At 39.9% G+C, this 24,232-nt stretch overlaps 1 protein-coding gene across 1 annotated transcript in view; it reads left to right on the top strand.

Annotated features, from left to right (window-relative positions):
• The first annotated feature begins 18,074 nt into the window (after positions 1–18,074).
• The window catches only part of BAHD1 (bromo adjacent homology domain containing 1), a 70,382-nt gene continuing 64,224 nt past the window's right edge, over positions 18,075–24,232 (top strand). The window contains exon 1 of the mRNA XM_063289961.1: positions 18,075–18,496. The gene's annotated coding sequence lies outside the window, so the exon portion shown is untranslated. The remainder of the gene's footprint in view (positions 18,497–24,232) is intronic.

The raw sequence follows: 24,232 nt of genomic DNA, 5'->3' as shown, positions 1-24,232 counted from the left end.
GACAAGACAGTAAATTCCCAGGACACACATGCTGAACCCCAATGTAGGAGGACACCTGGAGCAGGTTTATGGTTTATAGATAAGCATATTAGGTGTGGTTTTATTTAATAACCCTTAATTAAGTAACCCAGAGTATAACATGACACAGAAACCTAATCATACATACATTTGTGAGAAACAGATCTAAGTAGCAATATAACTTTTAACCCAGAAAAGTTCAGTCTGCTTTGTTACTAAATTTATACTCTGCCTTTCTGCTTATGTAAATAATCAGAGGATTACACCAATTACAAAAATTTAAAACAAAACAAAACTGTAACATTTATCCAATTAAAATCAGCATTGGTACTGTATTCTTGATTACAGTAATTAAAGTTAACAGCTTTGGGATTGAGATGTATTCTTTGCCATTTTTCTGGGTCCTGGAAGGGAGAGTCCAAACACCTCTCCTTGGCGAGAACTTTCCATTATTCTGGGGACTATGAGAAGGTCCCCTGTGTAGAAGATTAAGGAAGGCAGCAGGGGCATCTTCCAACTGGGCCTCACTGAGGCTGACCTTACTGCTACACATTCCCCCCTTTTCCGTGAGTTTTTAGCCCTGTGGACCATCTTAAGTAAGATTGCATTTTATAGTAAGACATAATTTCAAATTAATACATACAGGATTTGGCCGCACGCATTTCCATTGTAAATATACTGTATATGAACTGTTATGAACAGTAAACATCTTTTTTTCCTTAGTAATTCAACAGTATATTAAAAAATCCCGTTTCATTCTGAGAGCATTCTAGTTTTCGCTAGTGCCTCAAAAAGTAGGAAGACTGGAAAATAAGGTCACAATCTTCTATGCTGTGCCACAAAAGCCATAAATACTACTTGGCTTGGTAGAACATTACAAATTGGAAAGTCAGAGTGGCTGCACACCTAATTTTGCATATGTCTCCCAGGTCAACCTTCAGCTGGGGAGGAAGCTGAACTAGGCAATGTAGTTCCTCAAAATCTCACCTACTATAGTAATTGTGCAGACAGAAATTAGATTCCTAATTCATCCACAATAACACCCTGCAGATACACTGGATAGATTCTTGCCTGAAACTGTGCAGCCAGAGACTCTACAGCTTTTGTAAAATAGCATGTAAGTTGATTTTCTTTTCTAATTTCCTGGGGGTTTGAAGCATTGAAATGATCTTATATTCTCCCCTGAAACTGAAGAGTTATTTTTATTATTATTGTATTTGCTTGCTTTTTATAACACAGTACTTTATCAATTTAAACACTTAACTAGAAAAATGCCGGCAAATTAGTGTTAATTCTATGTGAGTGAGAGAGGGAAAGGGGAAAAACAGTGATTTGTATGCCACCTTGTGCTCTTGGGAGAGAAGATGTGTGTTGGTCATCAGTAGGTGAGGATTTCTATGACATATTTTTTCTGGAACCTTTATTTGAATTTATAAGTAAGTTAAAACATGTTTTAGAGTAATCTGGTGAGAATAAATGCTTTTTATTTTGCCTGAAAAGTCATATTTTGACTTTTTAAAGGTGTTATTGTCATATATCTGCTTAATTTTGTAACAAATGTCATATTTTGGTCATATTTTGGTGATTGGCAACCCTCCTGATAAGCCAGCAAGTTCAAGCCAGCAAAGAAAGTGAGAATTTGCCTGGGTTTTTTTTTCTTATTTGCTCCCCAACTCAGGGAGGGGTGTGTGTGTGTAAGAGAGGGAGACCAACCTTTTTTAAAATGACTTCAGCAGGCAGAGGCTTCTCCCCTGACCAGGCCTGAAAAAAAGAGTGAGAATTTGCCCTCTCTCTCTCTCTCTCTCTCTCATTTGCTCCCCAACTCACATGTGTGTGTGTTCGAGGTGGTGGAGTCACATGAGAGCTGCAATCTGATTTCAACATGCCTAAAAGTAGATGTTCAGCGAGTGTGAAATTATGGCGTCTTGTTCAAGAATTTGGGGAGCAGATTTTCGGGAGCAGATTCAGTATTGATGGTGATATTTTGTTTTGTAAATTGTGTGAAGTTAAGGTATCGGCCCAAAAGTATTTTAATATTCAACAACATTGTGACACTGTGAAACACTAGAGTTGTTTAGCAAGATTTCTTCACTGAGAACAGGCAACGTCTCCTTTTTGAGACAGCTTCTTCAACTGCAGGTTCATCAAATACCCAGTCAGAATTTTGTAAAGATCTCTGTACAATGATGGTTACTTCAAATATTCCCTTAAGGAAATTAGGTAGTGGTAGCAATTTTTGGAGAAGTACACCAGTCACCCGATTCCATATGAATCAACTGTAAGGAAAAATTACATTTTTGCCTGCTATGAAGATGTGTTAGAAAAGATCTGCTGTTGATAACAATAAGATATGGGTTTCAATAGATGAAACAAGTGATGTAAACGGAAGATATGTAGCCAGTGTTATTATTGGCACAAGCCTGGTGAAGTATTTCTTCTTCTGTTGTGACAAGCCTGGTGAAGTATTTCTTCTAACATGTGAAACTCTACAAAGAGTAAACAATTCCACTATTGCTATGCTCTTTGACGATTCTATGAAACTACTCTGACCCGATGGTGTAAAAAGAGGAAATATCCTTCTCTTTGTAACTGATGCTGCTACGTACATGATTAAAGCAGCCAAGGGACTTAAACTTCTTTATCCAAAAATGATCCATATCACATGCCTTGCACGTGGTTTACACAGAGTGGCCAAAGAGATTCGAAGCAACTATCCTGATATAGATAATTTCGAATGGGGAAAAAATGTTCATTAAAGCTCCACTTCGAGTACAAAAGTTCAAAGAAATTGCTCCTACTTTGGCTCTCCCTCCCCAATCTGTCATGACACATTGGGGGACTTGGCTGGATGTGGCTATGTATTATTTCACAAATTATACTTCCTTGCAGCGGATAGTTAAAAGAATTTGATTGTTGTGAATCTTCCTCCATCAGGATTGTGCAAAATTCCTTTTCTGAAACCTTGGCTGGAAACTTAGCATATATAGGACCTAACTTCAGTGGATTATCAAGACCAATCACCCGCCTTGAAACTGTAGGAATGGAACTTAGTGATGCACTGAACATTGTAAAACAAACTGAGAGTGATTTAAAGCAAGCAAAGGGGAAAGTGGCTGAAAAAATTAGTGATAAACTGCAAAGAGTGCTGCAATCCAATCTGGGTAATTCAACACTTTGCAAAATAAGTAATGTTCTAAATGGACTCAAAGCAAAATTTGAAGATTTTGAGCCAGAATTTTCTCCAGATGAGTTTGCTTTTTTCAAATTTGTTCCTATAATCTCTTGTGATGTCAAATGGAATTTCTCCACATACAAGAACATAGTGGTGGACAACAGAAGGAGTTTTGAGTTTGATAACCTCAAGATGCACGTGGTCATCCAATGCAATTCTGCTGTTAATGAAAACTAATCCAGGGATGACCATTTTACTCTCAAAATGTTCATTTGATTCCTTCAATACTAGCACTTCTGCACTGGAAGTGAAGAAGAATAAACCTTTTAATTTGTGTCTCTGTGTGTGTGTAAGCACAGATTTTTAAAAAATGGGTGCTAATTTCAGAAAAATTGTAAAGTCATATTTTTGCTTTAAAAGTCATATTTTTGGTTTATTTGGTCATACTTAAATGGTTTTAAGGTCATAAATGCTTGCATATTTCTAACGTTTTTAGGTCACAGAAATCCTCGCCCTAGTCATCAGGTATTCCTCTAACAGAATGACACCTCGCTAGGTATATAGAAGACAAGTTTCAAGTCCAGATTTGATCCAAAGGGTCCAGTTTGTTTCCATATGTATTTGTATGTGCTTTATACGAGATTCAGTAGTAAAGCTCAGAGTGATCTGGATCAAAACTGGATATCAAACTTGGCCCACTTTACATGGCTAATATAAAGATAAAAGATGGGGGATTCTATATGCCACTTTCTGCTTGTGGAGAGCAGATAGAATTACAGAAAGAGCAGAGTTCCCACCCAATACACATACATACACTATTTTTATCCTCACAAAACCTCAGTGAAAGGGGACAAGTCTGAAGTCCAGATTCCACCAAAATTACCTTGAGTTTACAATTGACTCCTGCATCATACATATTCCCTACCCCCCACCCCAATATACTTAGGGAATAAACATTGGGAAACATCAGACCAGGGAAGTAATGTGTGTAGCAGAGGCTGGATGCAGCTGGGGAGAGATGTATATAGATGGAGACTACAGAAGGGATGGGTGAAGGAACCTTAGCAAACTCCAGGGATTCACAATAGCCAACTTGAAAGCTGGAAAAAAGGAGACAGAAGCACTCCCAATGAAAGCACTGATTGCAACATTTATACATACCATTGGTTCTTACCAAAGGCAGTAGCTGGTCTTCTGTTCTATTAGATCTGGAACTGAGTCAATGAGAAGAATCTCACCCCACCCGCCCAAACTATATTATATGTTTGCGAATTACGTTCCAGTTGCAATTTTACTATTCTTCCTAGGTTTTGTTTTTTGCTTGTTTTTTAGTTCCAGCTTGCTGGAATCCCCCCCCCCCCCCGGGTATAAAATGGCTGAAACTGAAAATATTTTGTTTGTCCATCCTAAAATTGGTCAGTAGTTGGAATTCTGAATTTTTGAAAATGCCATATTTTGGGCAAAACTCAACCAATCTTTACCAAATTTTGTATGCTTGTGGGAATGATGTATGGTTTCACACAAACCATGTTTTTAAGAATATTATGTTTCTGTTTTTCATTTTATGGCTAATAGAATGTTCAAGAAATAAATGCAATGACCTTTACTAGCTAGCAAATGATTGCACATTAATACAGTCCTAATATACTTGCTTCTCCTTTCTGAAATGCTACATTTCAGCTAAGTAGAAGGAAATAATTATTTCTGTACGTTCCACAATAAAGTTTTCTAAGTTTATGAGTCTTGCCCAACTGAAAATTCTGTCAAGTGAGATATCTTTTAATAAAAATGACATATCAATAAGATAGTTGTAGGAAATGAGTATTATATGCCTATGAGCCACATATGAAAGTGAATCATTTTACAAGAAAATTTCAAAAACAATGGCGATTCGGCTCATCTATGTGGTGTTCTCTGGTTGTTTCCTATCTTAGTTTGTGGCATAATGTAAGCAAAATCAAGGTCTAAGACATAGACATACATGATCAGAAGATGTGCCTGCTAGCGTCCTGCTGTTGTCTAGCACTGAGCTATAATATTGACCAAGGAAGAAGCTGAGGGCTTCATGTACCCGTGATTTCATCAGCACCACTTTCTGCTACACTGCCCAGTTCATATTCCTTGAAGATCTCTTCGCTCCAGATCAACACGGAGCATATGTACTGTTTTCCTTGCCGAAACCCAACCCAAGCAATTAAAATAATTTATGATATTCCTGGAAATTAGAGTAATATTTGAAAACTAAGCAAAACAAGCTAGACATGTTCATTTAATACCTCTGTAGAGATAGGAATGGAACTTTCAAGCAAAGAGGAACAAAGTTTTTTTGCAGACAAAATCCCATTTGCAAAAAATAATCGCTACTTTAGTATTTACCTCCCTAAGCCTGAAGAACCCCAACTAAAAGGATGTAATATTTTATTTATTTTCAGAATTTGTGCACAAATGATCAGATGCTTCCTAGGTAGATTAAGAAATGTTGTTCCCATAAACAAATCTTAACAGGACGTGTATGAAGATTTATTATTCCAGGGAGAAACATACCAGAGAGGGGCTGGATTAATATATCTGTTATTTTGTTACCCCAGCCAATTGGGGCTCACTTAATAGGTTGGGATTGAAACAAATGACAGTGTTAGGATAAAGTCACGTTCTCTTATCGCCTTCAAATGTGTTTTAAATACGAACGTCTCACAGAAATACCTGAGAAATAGCGATCATACTCTACTATGTTCAACTTCTGGACCTTATAGTGTGCTAGCTCATCAGTACTCAACTTTAGTTAAATTCTTTGATCAATAAGTGCACACTGACTTCATACACTCAGCAAAGCCATAAAGTGGCCTTTTTGTTTTTGTTTTAGCTTAGTAAACTGTGTGGATGCAGCAGTTATGCTTTGTAAGCCATAGTGTTATGATTTATTTACCATGATGTTTGAACCTAGCTGACAAATCATGATTAATCAAAGCTGCCGTATGAAGCCAATCAGGTCACAGTAGCCAGGATCACATAAAATTAAACTATCATCAGTGATTTAAAACCATGGTGGCTGGGTTCACACATCACTAGAAACCCAAGCCAAACAAGGTACTTTATGGCATAATAAAATGGGCCCTACCATGCAAAAATCTTTCCCACATCTGCCCCTAGACTGGCTCCATCAAGCACACTGCATCAGCTGCAAACCAGCATGCATGTGTTGCAACCACCAAAAAAGTCCAGCTGCTCTACAGCCTCAGGAAACTAGCTTCTGTTTTCTGTCCCATGCCTCCATATTGGATAGAATACATGTTCTAGTGCACTGTGGTGGGAAATCAGAGGAGGTAGTGGAGTGCTATGTATGCTGTCTTGAGCATCTGAACAAAGGCACAATATAAACCTAACAAGTAATAACAATCTTTCCTGCACTTTGTTTTTTCATTGACTGCCATAACCCTGCCTCCCAGCTCACATTTCACACTCATTCCACTGGGGGATAGTGAGCTCCTAAGGGGCTTGTGAACTGCAGTTGTTGAATACTGCTTTCCATTAATACATGTGGGGACAACTGCAACTGTATCACTACAGAGTTTAAACTTGAAGGAAATTCAAGACCCTGGGGACTCTGATGATTTTCTCATCCATCATTCCAGTCCATGGTAGAAAACCAGAAAGGGAAAGAGAAATATGCAAGGTGCCTGGGGGTAAGGGTATTTTTGTTTTTAACCATGTTTTATTGGACTATTGTGAGCCACCTAGATCATTATATGAGACAGGCGGACGTGTGAGTCCTGTAAGTAAATAAATAAAGTTGGTGTTGATGGGAGATACTTGGTTTCATGGACCATAATCTGAGCTAGTTAGATGATGGATTGCTGGCACAAGATGAGTTGTACCTCACAAGCACTGGAAAAAATGTGTTTGGCTGAAGCATGGCAAGTTTGATTAGGAGGGCTGAATCCTATGGAGGGTGGGATGAAAATCCTGATGTAAGGACACCAGATCAAATCAAATACTTTTATTATAACCATAGATCATAAAATTTAAATTTAAAATAATAAATTACAGAGCAAAATTAAAATTATTTGAGGGGGCCAGCTGACATCATTACTTCACCGCCAACCAGCAATAGGTGGCAACTTTCCTTGTTATGTCTTGGTTGGGGTCTGATAATAATAGTTTAGTATTAAACTTACCTGTTTTACCTGGGAGTTGCTGGAGGATTGGTGCTATACGGTACTTTCAGAGATCTCTATAGTAATTGCAATAGAGGAGGACACGCTTGACCGTTTCTCCAGAATTGCACGGACATAGTCTTTCATTTGTAGGTGTTTTATTATATCTGCATTAAGAAGGGCATAAGATAATACATTATGTGTAGCTCTGAAGATTTCTTTCCTTAGGCTGGGAAGAGTTAATGTGCTCAGATAGTTTCCAGGTGTTCATGGTGATGCACATTCTGGAGCTCCATGTTAGGGAGCTAATTTCTGTTTGTAATTCTACATCTTCCAGCCTTTGATATATTCTCATTTTGGCTCCATCATAGCCAGCAGAGATTAGCTGTTCTTTAGATAGGCCAAGGGTGGCTAATTTATTTTCTACTGCCAAGGCCCATGGAGAAGCATAGTCATCTGTTGGGGCAAGTGGTGCTAGGACTACGGGGGTGGGTGCCAGAGAAAAATATGTGCACTGTAGAAAGTGGGAGTGTTGCTCCAATGGGGCCCCTTGAACCACTTAAAAAGAAATCAGAACAAATATTGACTCATAATGTTCATGACCTTCATTCTCTATACTACTCATGTTCAGAGTATGGGAAATAAACAACATGAGCTTGAGCTCTTAGTACAGAAACTATGATTTAATACATATAAAAGAGAGATACTGTAGTGGTGAGAGGTCTGAGAGAGATGACTGGAATAAGCATTTTCGAAAGGAGCAGAAGTAAGAGAAAGGGAAGAGAAGAGAAGTTGCACTGTGTATTAACTATTTCCATTCCTGCTTGGAAATCCAAAGAACGAATCTGGCAGTGCTGTTGAGAGCATCTGGATTAAAATAGGTAGATTGAAGAACAAATAACAGCAGTACTGTCACTGCTATCTACTATTGCCCATCTACTAAGAAGAGAATGTGCAAAAGCAAATTGCAGTTCTTTCAAAAAGATATGAAGTTGTAATGATGGGAAACTTTACCCCAAACATTTGTTGGAAGAGGGCCAAGACATGGTTCTCCCAGGAAATTCCTGCCTTTCTTGATGATACTTTTCACTATTGGAGGATAGTGGAAGATATACAAGGATCAGCTATCCTTCACAATCAATTAATTATGGAAGCCAAAAGTACATTAGAGGGGGGAATGAAATGCTAGAATTCTTGATTTTAAAGGAAAGTAAAACTGAACATAATCAAATACAGTATGTGTCTTGGACTTCAAAATAGCAGATCTTAAGAAACTCAGAAATAAAAATAGAAGCAAAAAGAAAAGATGCGCAAGAGGAGTGGGCGTTCCTAAAGAAGGAAATACTAAGAGCACAATTGCAACCAGTTTCAGTGCGGGGGAAAAATGAAGACAGCTGAAGAATCCAGCATGGTTGCACAAAAAGTTTAGTTAAGATCTGGGAAAAAATGGGCATACAGTACATAGGAAATGGAAAGAGGGCCAAATCATAAAGGAAAAGTAGTTAGGTAGCCTGCAACTCCAGAACAGGTGTCAGAAAAGCAAAAACTCAGAATGAGCTTAAATTAATGAAGGATGCTAAGAATAACAATAAGAACTTATTTACATATGGTCAAAATAAAAGGAAAAGACAATCTGTATACTGTCTGGTCAGTGAAGACAGCAAATGGCTTAACAGATAACAAAAGGGAGAGTTAATCAACTTCTATTTTATTCAGTTTCTCCAACAGAAATGTGTTCCATCAGGAAATTGTGAAAAGTGGGATGGAGGAGAAGGAATGAAGCTTGAAAATAATAGAAACATAATTGGCAAATAGTTCTTTATTTTGAATGAGTTTAAATCTGCAGTATCAGATGAACTGTATCCTAAGGTACTAGACAGCTGATGGTCTGGCTGTACCTTCCTGTATTATCTCTGAGAAATCATCAAAAACTGCTAGGAAGAAACAGATGTTTAAAAAGAAAGGGGAAAAAGAATCCAGCAAACTACAGACTGGTCTGATGCTGATATCTGGGAAGGTTCTAGAGTAGATCAGAAAAGGATCAGTCTGTGTCTCTTGAATTCATTGCAGTAATTAGCAGAGGATTTGTCAAGAACAAATCTTATCAATTAATGTTACCTTATTTTTGGTTGGGTATCTACCTTAATAAATTGTGGGAATATAGTAGACATAATTTGAGTTCATCAAAGCATTTGACAAAGTATGCCATGACATATTTATTAGCAAGCTAAGTGTGATCTAGATGGCATGACAATTAAGTGGATATACAGCTGGCTCAAAAAATCACACTCAAAGAGAGTTTTTCAATGAACCCTCCTCAAATTGGAGAGAGGTGCAATGTTGAGTGAGGTGCCTCAAGGATACAATGACTCCCTTACTTTGCAGTATTTACATTACAGAAATTATTTGGGTGAAATGCTGGAAGGAATGCTTATCAGATTTGTAGATCATACAAAATTGGGTAAGATGGCTAATAACCCAGAATTCAAAACAATCATGATAGGTCATAGAAATGGGCTGAAAGAAACTGAGATAAGAGCAACATTCTGTATAGGAGGGAAAAATCAAATGCACAGATATAGAATGAAGAATATCTGGCCTGGTAATCCTACTTGTGGAAAATAGCTTGGAATAGTCATTGATTGCAGACTGAATACGAGCCAACTGTGTGATGTGAGTGCAACAAAGATAAATGCAATTTTAGGCTGCATCAATAGAAGTATAATTTCCAAATCACAGAAAGTAATTATTCCATTTTATTTGCATTAGTTAGAATAATATTATCTTGTGCAGCACCTGCAAACATCTAAGACAGGTGCCTTATTGCATGAGGCTTTGGGGAGGGAAGAGGGACTCTACTTGGTCTTCATCATTCCACAACGATTTCTCAGGGTTTCCCCTTCATACAGGATATCAGAAAGGTTTGGGTGGACTGAGTATAGAGATGCAACTGCACATATCTGCCCCCACTCCTCAACCCCAAGGATACAGAATAATGTGCAGTAATAAGGAAGATGAAACAAAAGACAACAAGCAATATTAGCCAGATGGACCCCAAACCTGTCAACCCTTCCTCAGCAAAACTCTCAGGTGGTTAATGGACTTCCAGAGCACCACAAATAAAGAGAAGGCCCATAGAGTTTCTAAGTGCAGGGGCCATTGCACAATGGTTAATTATCACACAGATTTCCTGCTCCCATCTTTCCCACTGCACTGATCCCTTTGCATACATGGAGACCACTTGCCACCTATAAAGGTTATATAGAGTACATACACAAAATAGCATTGTGTATGAATGGCTGAGCCTTGTATAAATTAGAAGCTTAAGGATCAAGCTCTTGCAAGTGTCTGTTAGGGCAGAGAAAGCTGTATTTTATACACGCGCTACAGTTTTACATGTAGATTTTGCACTCTAGAGCTAGAGCTGTAACTACACATTCTCCTAAACTGACTAGGAAGCTGTCAAAGCTGGTGGTGAAATCCAGGTATCGTAAATAGTTACATACAGGTGAAATGCAGGAGGAATGTGTCTAGGTATCAATTTAGACAACAGGGAGGTGGATCGTTGCCTGAATTTTTAGTGAAGAAGGGGGAGCACCTGGCAAAAGTCCCTTTGTTTTTCAGTGTCACTTGGCTGATCCACACCTTATCAGGTTCTAACTTCCATTCCCCAGGAAAGCACAAGCCAGTTCCTGGAAGACAAAAATGTCCTCATCTTTGCAAAGAGTGTATAGGAAGGGATTCCATACAATTTATTGAGGTTAGTATTACTGCTTGTTACTTGCTTTCAGGCTGATCCTGCAGATCTTTGATGGTGCAATGGCATTATTTTGGGGAAGAGCCCGCCCTCACTATGGAAAACCAGCAGGATCTAATTCGAGGGATAGTTCCATACTGTGTGACTAAAATTAACCAAAGTTTGAATAAATCAAAAATGGCCAAGTTCATATATGACTCTATTAATCATGGTTTACAAAATAAACCAGCATTGATTAGGTTCACATTTCACACCAAGCCATTATTTTGTCAATTGGGGTATATTGAATAAATCATAATCGGCTGGATTCACTCATTGTACTAAGCAAATTGCATTATGGCTTAGTACACTTTCTGAATCTGAGTTCACGTGTTATGCTTCATCATAATGCAGTTTGTTTGGTTTTGGCTTAACATGAAGTGTGGACCCAACCATTTGTGGTCTGTAGGTATGGTTTACAACTTGGTAGAATGTGAGCTCAGCTACTGTGGCTTATTCTGCACATCATAGTTGAAACAGAGCATGGCTTAATATAACTTGTAAAAAGTTAAGAACGAGTTACATTTCTATAAACTGTGAAATGCAAGATCTTCCTGATGGCATGGTATCATAACCACTGAAAATAGTTTACTTACACAAGCATTTTCAGTAAAACATGAGTTTTATATATCCCAGTATTTCAAAATATATTCAGTTCTCCTTGTATTATAAAGATGTCTTTTTTCTCTCCTTCAGGGAGCACAATAAATATATCCAGTCTAAAGTGTATTCTGACTTTAAATATTGTACATTAGTCAGAGTATGATAGTGGGGAAATTGAAAACCAATATTTATCCATACAGTAATCTTTTAGCAGTTTTTTCCCCTTTTTTGTATTTTTAAACTACAAATTTTGGCATTTAGCTCAGAGATTTAAATTCTTACTTACATTGTTAAAATGATTTAATGTACCTAAATGTAATTTAATGTTTTCCATGGTTAATTTTCAATTAAAGATACACTGTGCACTAACTATACAATTTTGGTAATTCCTTTGTCCACTAATATATATTACATTTCTGTACCAATTAATTTTAGTCTTTTTCTTCTTTCTTCTTTTTGCTTGTTTGTTCACACTTTGTTTTTTCCATAAAAATTATTAATACATTTTAACAATATCTCTAGTCTAAAGTGTACATAGCACTTTAAATGGGGGATGCCCCAATCACATGTATGAGCCCAAACTTTAGATTGAGGCATTAAACCATATAAAATTAAATTTCTTATCCATATTGCTCATGGAATTCTATTTCACTATTTGATGTTTTAGAAAAAATTAACTAATCTGTTGTACTGAAACCATTTGGTCTATAATATTTTTCTTATGTATTAAATGAAGAAACAAAAACTAAAAGAAAGAACAGGAACAATACACAGTTGAGAAAAACCAAACCAAGAGCAAATTATAAAGGAATACTAATTGTCAGCAGACATACATTCACATGCATGAAATCTTGAGGAGAAATAGCATTTCAACATCCTATTCAAAACAGCATTTTTATAGAGGTAATGTATTGGGAAAAATTACTTTAAAAAATCATGATGACCAAATTTAACTACGTTTGGCCTTTACTGTAGAATTTTTCAAACTACAGTATTTGTTGTTGTGCAAAGTTTCCAACTAAAGCCATTCCCCAGACTTTTTAATACTACAGATTCAACAAAATAGGTACTTTGGTTTTCTGGTGTTTCACTTTTAATCGAAAGGTGATGAAGCACGCAAAATGTTACAGAAATAAATGTGAGAATTTTCCAGTTATTGTTTCCTGAAAAAAATGAGTTGTGTGAATTCAAATTCCTGTACTGGTATTTGATTTGCTCTAACTTTGAAGCATAGGAGCTGATCCCTAGATAATACTGTACTGTCAATGCCACCCTGGATAACCTGTTGACCAGCTGAACTTTTTAAAAATGGTTGATTTATAGCCACTTTGGAATATTTAGGGCTTTTGAATTATCTTTCTCTAACTGGATTTTCACATTGTGATAATGTTGTTAACTCAGGTTTTGCTTAGTAGGATGTGTGAACCAGATGTTATTTTGATCAGAAATTGAAATAACTGTTTGATCGATTAATAAACAGTTTTTAGCCACCAAATCCAGCTCTGGGTCTCAGCAGGGCATATGGCCTCCTGCAGCCCCTTCCTTCTCTTTTTCGAACCCATCCTCTAGATAAAGCAGTTCTTCTCTTTCCCAATCCAACACAATATAATTATTACTGACAGGCAGTATAAAAGGTTGTGGCTCACTTATTAAGGCTTTTGGCTGCAATAAATCCACTACCTTAAGTCGTTTGAGTCTCTGGAGATCACCTGCAGATCAGAGCTCTTCCTTGTTTCTTAGATTTGTTCTTTTAATCTTCATCTTGTTGGTATTCTTTTTTGTTGTTGTTGTTGCCCATTTCCTTTGAGGCTTGGTGAAATCTGTAAAACACTTAAAATAGCCACTTAGACCAAGTAACGGTCAGTAGAAGTTGATAAAAGTAAATAAAATTTTAAAAATAAACATACTAAAATACAAATATGAATAAAAGCCACTGATCTTCTAAAACGTCAACATACCAGAGAAAGAAAGGGAGAGGAAGGGGGGATTAAAAATAAAATCATGGTAAGTCTTTAGGAGTGTTCAACAAGAAGATGTGCACATGTAGCCATCTTAATTCCTCCCCAAATTAGGTACTGTGATTTTTAACCATAGTTTATGCTTTAGTGCAGTATGTGCATCCAGTCAACTGTGGCTTTAGCAAGAATCCATGGTTAAAACAAAGCATGGTTTAATGTGAAGTGTGGATCAGCAATAGACAACAAAACTGCTTTCTCTTTTTGTTATTGTACCTTTATTAGTTGAACAGATTACAATTTCAAAAAGCTATTTTTGCAGGCAAGGAAGGATGACAGAAGAGGGAAAATGATGCATCTAAGAGAATTCTGAAGCAGAAGATGCCCTCTAAATTATTTTTATTATTTTTAAAGAATCCAGCACTGATAGCTGCTTCATTTTAAGGTGTCAGAGATTGTGCTCCAATTTAAGAACATTTTCCCCAGAAATAAAATTACAGAGAAAAACTAGCTTTGTTGTTGCTCTAACTTTTCATACCAAAATCTACCTCACTTTTCCTGCCAAACATGCAGGACAATTCAAAGCCACATTGTTTTAGGTGTATGTTCAAGATCATTCATTTTGGATGAATTTATCTTCATGGACAAATGGCCTGCCATGCTTTAAAACACCACTGATTAGAATAATATATAAAAGAAGTAAAAGAAAGGAAATCCCGCACAGTGCTGTAAAGCACTGTTTTCTAATTGGAAACAGATCACCTAGGGAAAATTAAGCTGAATTTGAATTATTCATACAAACTTTACACAGCTAAAGGTAATTTTTCTAACATCTAAGAGGTGGTAGCTATAATATTACTCTATGACATCTGAGAAGCTAAAAACAACAGCCTGCCCTGGAGGAAACACTTAGGCTGTAAATACTGGATCATGAGACAACTCATTCAGATTCAGGTCCAGATTCACAGAGCAAACTCAGTGTGTGCGCGCACATGTAGCACCTGCCAGAAACACCTTAAAACAACTGCAGCTTTTCCTGGGCTCACCCAGCTACCTTTTCCAGTTGCTGTACAATCCCAGAAAAAGATGCATGGGTTTAGGGTGTTCTGCTCAAGTGCTACAGGGCCATAATCACATTTTGCCTTTCAGATCCAGATTGCTGTGCTGCTCTATAACCTATACATGACTTTGCAAATCCAAATGGATGCACCATTTTTCTGGGCTGAGAGCCACATTTGACAATGTTAAAAAAAATAGTGGGTCAGGCCAGGACAAAAACTAATTTTATTTCATTTATAGTAAACTTAATTAAATGAAAACAGTTGATTTGATTCATCACTAGGTTACCTCAGAATTAGGTCTGGTTGTAAGTATAAATAAATAAATAATCTACTCTTATATTAGTTATCACATTTTGATGATAATACCTTTTAGAGATTCCTAGGAGCTACAGTCAAGGGCTTCTTCTACATTGGAAGGGAACATTTCTTGTCCTAAAGAACCACCATAGGAATTGCTTTCTATTAAATCAGGTGATTAACAAATGAGTAGTGATGAGTGGGTAAAGGAGAAAGTGGACATATTTTGTTAGCCATGGTTTGTTTAACTGTGGTTTACTAAATTATCTACAATAGGCTGGCTTCACAAAACATGCTAAGCCACAAACAAGCAAACTAAACGACTTACCATAATACGTGAACCCAGATATTGTAGTAAGATCCGAAACAAAATGAAACTAAGAAGTATTATGTAGTTGTAAATAAAAAGATAGATGTGAAACAAATGTTTGTATTCATTCATTTGATTTTGATGCTTCCCAACTCCAACTGACTCAAATATTATTACCATTTATGTTGTGCCATACACTTTGAGCTAACACAGATCATAGTTCCTATCAACAATGGCAAAATTGTGGGCTTCCAATTCTTTCTGTGGCGTGTTCTTTTATTTGAAATGAAAATATCTCATTTATGTTGTGTTTTCTGAATCTGAAATTGGGAAACAGGACTTAGGGTTTATTCTTTCAAATAATAAGTGCGGTTAGGGTATGAACAGGACTTAGGGTTTATTATTTCAAATAATAACCAGGTTAGGGTTATTTCTGAACCCTAACCTGGTGCCAATGATAACTTTTGAAGTATACTTTTGCAGTAGGTTTCTGTGCATGCTGGCACAGCTGTTGTGTGATGAAATAATAAACAGTGCCCGCACTGGCACTCCCCATCAAACATCTTCTCAAAGATAAAGAGCAGCTCCCATAGAAAGAGGCCTTCCTACCAACACCAGCCAACTCACTCTTTCACAGGGCACTGGGATACAAAGGGGAGCAAGCCTTTGCGCTTGTGCACAGAGAAATAGTCACAGAAAGGCCTTGCACTACAATTCCCATCTTCTCTGCTAGCAATAACAACCCTAACCTGGTTGAAATAATAAACTCCCTGTCTGCCAAAAACAACTAGCAGAGAAGATGGGAATTGTAGGACAAGGCCTTTCTGTGACTATAAAAGTATTATTATTTGAAATAATAAAACCTAAGCACTGTTTATGCCCTAACTGCACTTATTATTTGAAATAATAAACCCTAAGATGTCATACCTTCTCTCTGTCTGCCAAAAACAACACTGGAGGGCACACAAATGGGAAAGGCAGTGGGGATAAACTTCACTGGGTGATGAGTCTGTTCCTTTTCTAACTATTCCAAGCAGGAATAGCGTATCTACTTTGCTTTTCAACAGATCATGCCATTGAGCATGAGAACTTCAGGCTACCTCTGGCAAAACACTTTTAAGCCACAGATGCAGAGTGCGTCAAGGGTTGGAGTGATACCACAATACGGACTTGCAACCCCCTTGCATTTACAGCTTGATTTGGAATTTTATCTACATAGAGGAAAACCAGGCTGTTTTTTTTCTACCTATATGTTCATAGTGCTGCAGCCCTTTAATTACTGTTTGGGTCAATCAGATAGATCAGCTGACCTAATATATATTAGAATTCAGGTAGAGGGCTTGTAAGATCTCAAGGGGATGGTATGTTGCAAGCGGACCTGAATGAAAATCCAACAGAACACATTACAGTAAGGTTATGATTTGCAAACCATTTACAGTAGCCCACAGCCTGCAAGAGATGATTCTGCCATCTCAAAGAGCTTTGATGCCCCAAATTGAGTCATACAGCCATGAGCCCGTAATTAATTCTGATGCCCCATCATCAAAAATGAAAGAAAAAAAACAAATAAACGTGGACAGAACAGAAGGCGAGAAGAAACATTTTGTCACATGGAAGTAATGTCATCTTGAGCTAAAGAGGGGATGGGTGAAAAACCCATGATTTGTAAAACAATCAGGAATAATTTTACAATGGACTTCATCTTGCAATATTAAGTAGCAAAGTAAAGTCGCCCAGTAGTTTCAGAGAAGCGCAAGAATGGTCAAAGGAAGGCCAAAAGAAGGGCCGGCTGGAATGTTGGTTCCCCCCCCCCCCCTTTCAAACAAGACCAACATTTTTGGAGATGAGGATGATGACTTAATGGCTCCCCAGGTGGCTTGGAAACTGAATAACATCAAGTGACCACATTCTGAAAACGTTAAAGTCAGGTTGGGTAGCTGCGGACATTTCCACCTGTAGCAAGGGTGCAAGACAGCTAGCTAGCAACCACAAAGAATCGCACCATGGGCACAAATTGTTGGAGGGAGATGGGAACTGGAGCCGATGACCTGAGGGGATGGGCACCGAAGAAAGCGATCTCTCAGGGAAGAAAGGAAACCAACCCGGGGAACCCCTAGATCCGTTGCGAAATCGAACGACGATGGCTGCAAGAAAGGCCCCAGAGGACCGAAGGCGGGAGGGCTGGGACCCGCTAAAAACCGAGCTGAAAAAACTTCGTCGAGGCTTTCCTCTGGCGATGGCAACGGAGCAGATGCTGAACGCGGGGCTGGAGCTGGGGGGCGGGAGGGGGAGAGAAAGAGACGGCGAGAGGGCTTCAGTTTCGAGGACGGGCCGAAGGCATCGCCTCCCCACTCAGGTCCAGGGGAGGATGGGAGAAGCAGATGGGGACTGACTGGGGGGCGCACAGCGGGGCTGCGGGAAGACAGGTTAGGCGGGGGGCGGGGCCGGCGCAGAGGCGGCTGCAGCTGCGGCTGCCGCCGCTGCCGCCGCTCGCGTGGGGGCGCCCCTCCCCCGCGCTGGGCGGCCGTGTCCGTGTCCGCAGGGAGCCGCCTGCCTGTGCTGGGACCTGGTGGCTGGTGCGGAGATTGGTTAGCGGGGGCGGGCAAGATGCCGTTTGATTGGCGGGCACGGCAGAGCGGACAGCCGAGGAGAGCGCCATGATTGGCTGCCGACGAGGAAGCAGGAAGGGAGGACGGAGCGGAGCTGGGGCTCGATGCTGCCGCTGCCGCCTTCGGGGGAGTTAGAGCACAGCGGCGGCGTTGGAGGCGGCGGCGGCGAGGGCGACGGAACAGGGGAGGTGAGGGCACAGCGGCACAGGGCAGGAGCCTTTCCCCGCGGCCGAGCAGCCGCCACCGCCCCCTCCGGCCTTGCGCGCGCGGGCCCCAGAAGGGGGCGCGCCTCCTGTCCCCATCCTGTAGCCGGGCGGCGACGCGGAGGAGGAGGCAGCGGCGCTGCTGTTGCTGCTGCTGCTGACGCAGCAGCGTGGAGCCCGGGACTCGGGCGCCCCGGGGCGTTCCAGCCGCCGGATTCTAGCCCGGCTGGGGCCTTCACCTACCCTGGGTGGGCCCCACGAAGTCAAACGGAGGTGGCGGTGGGAGCCACGACGACGGAGCAACCCGCGAGCGCCCCGGTGAGTGAGCCAGGGACTTGGCCAGCCCGTCAGTCAGTCCGCACCGGCCGGCAGCGCGATGGGGCTCCGCCCGCCGCCAGCCTTGAACGCTCGCGTGGTGGGGCGGGGAGGGCGCTGCGACGGGGAACTTGCGGGGCGCGGGCGGGTGATGGGAACAGGTGCCACCGCCGCCGCGGCTGGGGAAGGGGGTGGGTGGCCGGGGGAAAGGAAGCGGAGGGGGCGCGGCTTTTGCGGGACGCCCCCTCCTACGAGCCGGCGCGCTGGCTTCAACGGGCGGCCCCGGGAACTTTCTGCCAGGATCCGGCTGGTGCTGGCCCCTGGGCCGCGGAGGACGGAGAGTCGAGGTTTTAAGCGTGGAGCCCTCCAGCTCGGGGGGCGCCCCCGTCCCCTGCTGCGCCTCATGTCGGTCCGCCTCTCCTCGTGTCATGGTGGGTTGGTAAGCGGTTGGACTGGCTGCTTCTCTGTTTCCTCTCCCTCCGGGATTGGTGTCTTGGCGCTGAAGATCCCCAGTTCTCGAAGGGTGCCGTGGCCCGTCAGGTCGTCCTCAGCCTGAGCTGATGGACCCCCCGGGCTGCTCCCATCTCACTCCCCCTCCCACCACCCGGCGGCCAGAGAGCAGGGAGGAAATGGCCCCCGGTGGCAGGTGGGCTGAGCCTCGACTACGACTCCCCGGTGTCTCACTAGGATATATTAAGGGCCCCGCTTCTGCTCTGCTCCCTGGGATTACCTTTAGGTCTAAAGTTATGTAACAAACCCATTAACTTTTACAACATCGCCGGGGGGAAAATCCTTTTTTTTTTTTCTTCAAACAATCCGGGCCAAGGCAGGAACCGAATCTATGGGAGGCTGAGCAATTAGGGTTTGAGCTTATTTCTTGGCTGTCCATTTTTGTTTTCCTTTATTGATGGGTCTCCTGTCTTTGAAAGGTATATAGTGAGATCGAATGATTTCCCAGTGTGGTGGGGCAGCTCTATCTAGGGGATTTGGGGAAGGGATAACAAGGCAGGGAGACCGATGTCTTTAAAATGGTATATAAGAGGCAGAGGGAACAGTCTTGTTACCTAGTTTTATGTTTTGTTGGAAGATGAACTTGGAGCTAGCACCAGAATGAAAGGATGAAGCTTTAAACTGTTCTTAAAAAGGGGTGTGTGTATTTCTGTGTGTGTATGTGATATGAGCTGTTAGAAACACAATTTTGAGGTATTTTCTCTAGAAACAGCCAAGTAGATAATGACTTGACCCTGCTCTAAGAGAAATGTATCTATGGAGTAAAATCATTAAGAATAATGGTAGAGTTTAAAAGTAATTATTATAATACTGAAGGAAGATTTGGGATCATGACAGCCAGTACTGAACCCAAAATGATCCCAGAAAACACTTTTCTTTTCTTACATAGAGAATGATTTTGAAGGTGCCAGTGGTTCAAGAAAGAATTTTAAATTTTAAAAATCTGTTTAGTATTCCTCACTGTACCATTAGCCAGAATCTCATCTTTTAAAGTGCTCTAGCTGCAGAATTAGGCACACTACCCTGGGAAGGAGTGCCATTGTAAGTAGACATGTATAGGAATTGTTTAATTTTCAGCGGTGAAATATTCTTCCTTTCCAGAATGCTGCTTTATCAGAGTTCACAAATTTATGCTCTTCCTGCTTTGAATGCCACTGCACTCTTTCAAGTAGTGGTGGGCTGCTCACTGCTGTTAATATGCAAGAATTTGTTTTGAAGGAAAAGTCAACCCCTGTCCTTGCAGCAGCAAGCAAAAATTGTAGACTAGTTAAACTCCCCCCAATATGCCAGTTTTACCAGAAGAAAATATGGCTAAATTTTTCTTTGGTGGCAATGGGAAGGCTTTCCTTTCCTACAATCAGTTTAGTACAGGCAGGAGAGGTTGAAATACAAGTAAGCCTCCCAGAAATATAAGCAATACTGGGGGAGCTGCGCTTTGTATGGACCGTGTCTTTGAAAAGTGGTGTGACATCAAAGGAAGTTTGAAATGAAATTGGTTATATGCAAATAGAATGTATAATGAGTTCTAAAACCTGATGCCAGATCGGTTTCATGTCAAAGGTGTGAAGGAGGCTTAGTTAAAACATGTGAAATATATTTGACGGTTTCTTCTAGTGCTTCATAAGGGTTCTAGAATAATACTTAGTTGAAAATGTTCAGGGTATTTTAATTTCAATTTGAAGAAATTATGGTTGGAGATTAAATAGCTTTTGGGGGAAAGGAGTGTGGATCTTCAGTTTACATGTATGTCAATCATATGGTTAAAACAAGTAGTTTCAAAAACTGCAAAGTGTCATGTCAAACCTTCTGTTTCAGCTGCTTGCCTTGAGTTGACAAACTCTTGAAGCTGCTTGCCTAAGAGAAAAAAACAAGGGGGGGGGATGTTTCTCCCTCACTGCTATATTTTGCCCTGACTGTGGAAGGATGGTGTTGAGGGTCAGTAAAAACAAAGGTTGGCGTTGCTGATTTCCATGTCTCTCTGTCTGTGGATCGCATGGAAGGCAGGAGCAGGTTGTGTTGTTTTCTGTAGCAAGGAAGTTATTTCTAGGAGTTCCTCTTTGGAGATGCTGTTAAAGGGAGCAGGCAGCAGAATTTATGGGCTTAAGGAACTGATTGTTGCTTTTTATTTATCTACAGTATTTACATTGCCTGGTTAATCCCAAAGCATAGGACATTTTCTTATCCATGTTGTTTTCTCATAATTGCTTAAGAATGTTTCTTATTTTTTTTCATATGCCTCTGAATAAGTTTGCTTAAGGAATGAAGGACTAAGCTTGTATTTGAACCTTGGGCTTACTCACTGCCCATCCCTAATTTCTCCAGTTCCTTTTACTTGCAGGACAACATCAGGACACTATATAACTCCTGTGAACTGGACAGAGAGTATCAGAATCCTGAGTATAGTAGAAGGCACCATCTAAAAATGTTTCTATGACATTCCAGTGTGATTTCTGGAGAGCCCTCAGAATCCTGACATTTGAGACAATGTCTTGTGCCTTAACAGATCAAAATATATATTGTTTGGGTATTTTCATTGTGTATTGTTTGTAACCTGATCTCACAGGAGCTTCTGTGGAAACATGTATTTATGTGTGCATGTATTTATTACAAATGAGTCTGTATACATTTCAGCTATACAGCACTTTGTGGCTGATAATACCCTCTTGTCTTCAATGTGTACATCTTCACCAAATGTGTGTGTTCCTTATTGTAAAAGATTCTTGGGAAATTTTCTAGTTTCTCGAAGAACTTGGCCTGGGAATGGGAAGAGGAGGGGTGGTATTAGAGGTGCAGTTGTTTCTCCATTGGATGCTGAAGTGGCAGTGACTGTACTTGCTTGCGACCTAGCAGGAGAGCTAGACAAGGAAGGAAGCAGCAGAAAGGACTAGCCAGTAAAAGATGGAGATTGAGGAGAATTAACTTTAAATCTGCAAAACGAAGAATATGACGAAAGTTGTGGTGAGATTATAATGTTCTTCAGGTAGCTATCAAGTGACAGTTTCCTGTAATGTCTGAGTTTGTTATAATGAATTGAATTTAATGATTTCATCAAGCAGGCAAATAATTCTGTACATCATTGTTAATACTGTGCTATATGAAGTATTTTAATTTGTGTAGGAAGCTATGCAGCATCTTAACTCACATGCCAGTTCTGATGAAGAATTAATTTACTACTGCTTATTTCTGTCTTCTTTTTTAACATATATAATAATTTTGTGTATATTTTTCCTGTTTTGATACATCTGCAGATAATTTACTCATGTCCAATTCCGTCTTGCAAGCTCAAAGCAGGGTCAAAGATGATCCATAGTTCTTTTGCTAGGCACAGGACACATGCTTTGGGTATTCATGGTCATCAAGTGTGTAAATCATGAATAAGACTCATAAGAAGGTTGCAGACACTGTGTTATGTGTAACACATCCTAGGTGTTACTTCTTGTCTGCATCATCTCCCCAAATAAGTACTTGTTTATTATGTTTATAACCCCAACACTTTTCATTCTGTGAAGGAGTGTTAGAAATTGCTGGTTAGTACTTGGAAGGAAGACCACTGGGGATGACTAGGACTTTAGGCTACTTTGGGAAGTTAAATAAATTTGGAAGAAGGCAATGGTAAATGTCTTCTGTACAGCTGGCAGTAAAACTGCCGTGTACTGTAGTCCTCAGGAGTCAAGCTGAACTCAAAGCTTTTGAGTTCTTTTTTTAACAGCATTTGGTTGTTGTATTTAAATAAAAAAATTACTTTATTTTATTTTATTTTACTTTTATTTTATTTTAAATAAAAATGCAATGTAGGCTTCCTGAAAGAAGCAGCCAGTACAGGATAGTATTGGTTTCTTAAGGAGAGCAAGACTTAGCCATTATCTATTCTCTTCTCCCACAGCAGAACAAAATTATTTTCCCCAGCAAATGGAATGGCATGGAAAAGGGGGATATACAGTAGGGCGTTTTCTGGCACCTGGTGGGATGTGAAGCAGTGCTGTCCATGAATCTTGGGAAGAATTTGGAGTGAATAAATAAAGTGCTGTATCAGAACTTATTTTGCATTCTTTGTAACTGCCCTGCACTGTTAGTCAAGAGAATCCCTGTGTGCAACAGGGGTTGGTGTGTATTGAGGGTGTTTTTGCTTCTTGAAAATGTTTTCTGCTTTTCTTTTTAGCATCTTGAATTATATATTTTATGATTTTACCCTAATCTTGGAAATTGCCTTAAGGAAGTTCTGCTTGAAAGTTGTTATAAGAATATTTCACATAAATGAAGCCACTAATGAGCTCATGGCTGAGTGGAGATTAGGACTAGGACCTTAGCTGCTCCACCAATATCAGTAAGTTATGATAAACTGAAGAGAGTTGAAGTGGCACTTTTGTGCTGCCTTCAGAGGCTTTCTTAACATACCAATTTTTCTCAGACTGATTCAAACAAAAATATGTTCCTTTTTTTTCCCAAAAGAAGTTGATAACTTCTTTGAGTTGCTGCAAGGTCTGGAGGAGTGGGCATCCTCCCCCCCTCCAGTATGATCCATCTAACCGAGCACCTGTCAGTAGCCTTGTAAAGCAAAGAGAAAACTAATATGTTTACCAAATTTTTCTGACTTCTTGAATAAATTTACTTAAATATAGACAAAAACTTGCCCACCATTCTGATTGAAGAGATGCATTAATCTCTTGGAGCAAGGTCTGCAATATTATTTATTTTGGCACTTTTTAAGAGGCCTTCATTGAGGCAAACATTATGCATGATGAATTTGTCAACTGAGAGAGCTAAATAAAACTTTTAAGCAGATTTTTCTATGCTCTTTTTTAAAATATAATTGAATTCATTTGTCACATAAATGTAAGTTCGATTCCTTGATATAAAAACACTGCTAAAAGTTCTAGATACTAAGGGGGGTCCAATCTCTGTATTTTCTTCATCTAAGATGGATATTTCTGATACTTATTTCTCTCATAACTTTCCCTTTTTCTTTCTTTCTCTTCTCATATTTTCTTGGCAAAAATCCCTCCATTTGATATGTCTTTATAGCTTGTGCTTGTAGGTTATTGGCTGGAAAGCCTCATTGCCCTTTACCTTATGTAGCTGTACTGGCTGTATTCCTGCACAATGCCATGCCAGAATTTATTTAACAATGAATGATTGACCAAGCTCTAGTGGACTGGATTACACATAGTGCTAACCCATAATGGGTGAATTTGCACATCAAGCTAAGCCAAATACAAGCCACATTATGAT

This window comes from Candoia aspera, chromosome 1, assembly GCF_035149785.1.
Source record: "Candoia aspera isolate rCanAsp1 chromosome 1, rCanAsp1.hap2, whole genome shotgun sequence".
NCBI lineage: Eukaryota > Metazoa > Chordata > Lepidosauria > Squamata > Boidae > Candoia > Candoia aspera.
Note: the sequence above shows the minus strand (reverse complement) of the source record. Positions and strands in the feature narration are given on the sequence as shown.